Genomic DNA, 2,217 nt, shown 5'->3' on the forward strand with positions numbered 1-2,217 from the left:
AAAAAATATCTGTCTGTGGTTTTTCAGATTTAATTAAAAAAGTATAGTTTCACATTAACATCGACTCAAAAAGATCTTTGAGCCTATTGTTGTAGGATATCCATAGGATATCCATGTAGGATAGTGAGCCCGTGTTAATTTAAACCAGACGCATATATTATTTGCTCCTAGAATTTGCCTACAATATTTCACTGACGTGATAAATTAATGGAAAATTGTTTCTTTTTTTACATACCATAAAGATTTAGCATCAAGGTTTCCGAAAGATGAAAGCTTTTAGAAAACCACATACCTTGTGGTGAACCGTAGACAAATAAGCTGGCAAACAAAATTAAGGCCCAACCCATACCAATCATCGGCCATTATGTTAACCCTTGCAATGAAGCAATTATCAATCTCGTTACAGTTAATGGGCGAAGTTGGTCGGCACGCGATCTGATTCGTTTGGTAAATATCATCGATTCATTTGAACTGCTAATGAGGCGTGTTGATCGTTGTGACGAGCTGTTTGCGTGCGAAAAGGTCTCTTGTTGGTTGCGGGCCGGAGATTTGGGTCCTTACTTACTATAAAATTTAAATCATGTCTTGCTCCACCCAAATCATCTGGCAAATAGCCTGTTGACAATGGAAAGAATAAAGCATCTGAAGCGGACACTTGTGCTCGATAATGTGCAGATCTAAGGACACTGGTCCTAAGGCTGAGATCTACAGAGCGCACTTGGACTTTGCTCAGACTTAAGACACTGTTAAAACGAGACAGCGTTGCACCGCTGGCGTATATCAGTCTCGTTTTAACTGAAACTTTTTGAACTAAGCAAAGTCATCAAATCCATATCCTCCATACTAATATTATAAATGCGAAAGTGTGTCTGGCTGTCTGTCTGTCTGCTTACTTATACACGGCCCAAAAGTTTAACCGATTTTAATGGAATTTGGTACAGAGTTAGCTTACATCCCGGGGACAGACATAGGTTACTTTGTATCCCGGAAAATTAAAGAGTTCTTACGGGATTCTTAAAGATCCATCCATTCAACTGAATTATACGTTTGATACTTACTGAGGTGGCTTGCGTCACGGAACTGGACATAGGCAACTTTTTCTCCTGGAAAGCAAATAGTTCCCACGGGATTAAAAACACCTAAATCCACGCGGATGGAGTCATGGGCATCATCTATTGATCCGTACTTATGAAATCCATAATCATAGGTACTTACCTATAGCCTGTGGTAGGTACGTAGGTACTACAATAGGGTATCTAGGTATTAGGTAATAACTAAATGACACAATTGTAATTGCTAAGTTCAGGAGGAGGGTGTCACGGGCGATTTGACTGTCGCGTACACATGTTACAACATGTACCATATATCTAGATAGGTATTATACAGGGTGTAACAAGAACGCCAGCAAAAACTTAGCGGTATTATAATTGTACCTAACACAATCCAATGCCAATAACCGTTTACCTTATCTTGTAGTTTTAGTAATTTAGTTATTTTCAAACCCACAATGTATAGCGTGCAAAACTCGGGTCAATGCCCCACCTACGACGCGGCATTGACTTCGAGTGACCTATTTACGGAACGTTCGTTGACCTCTAGCGTCAGTCTGATGTTTATGCAATATATTGTGAACTTTTAAAAATACAGATTTTTTTTCCTACTTTTTTAATGATATCTTATCAGTAATCATGCGTACTATCACTTGTCTTCGTTTTGTTAGCGTTCTGGTTACACCTGTATTTCTAGATAGGTATTATATACAATATACTTCGAAAACTAGTGTATTTATTTAACCTACTCTCTAATGCCCGCAACTTTGACAATTTAAAATATCCGATGGGAACTTTTTGACTTTCCGGGATAAAATGTAACCTCTTATGTCACACCCCCCAGATATTTTTACTATAATTTTTTTATGATAATTATAAATTAGAAGTGAAATAATATCTATACTGATATAATCGGAAAGGAGTAGTCATTTATTATTATGTAAAAAATGCAAATCGGTTGTGGCGATTGATTAGCGGGCCTTGATTTCTGTTTCGCGTGTCATTTGATAATATCCACGATACAGTTTATTGAATAATATAAGGCATAGTAATATGACTACACTCCTTGGCAAAAACAACGGGAACCTATACAAATAAAATGTAGAGCCTCGACCATAAGGAGTGATTCCCTTAGAATGTATTTTCATAGCGTCCTCTTGGTAGCAAG

Source organism: Maniola jurtina, chromosome 13 (genome assembly GCF_905333055.1).
Source record: "Maniola jurtina chromosome 13, ilManJurt1.1, whole genome shotgun sequence".
NCBI classification, from domain to species: Eukaryota; Metazoa; Arthropoda; class Insecta; order Lepidoptera; family Nymphalidae; genus Maniola; species Maniola jurtina.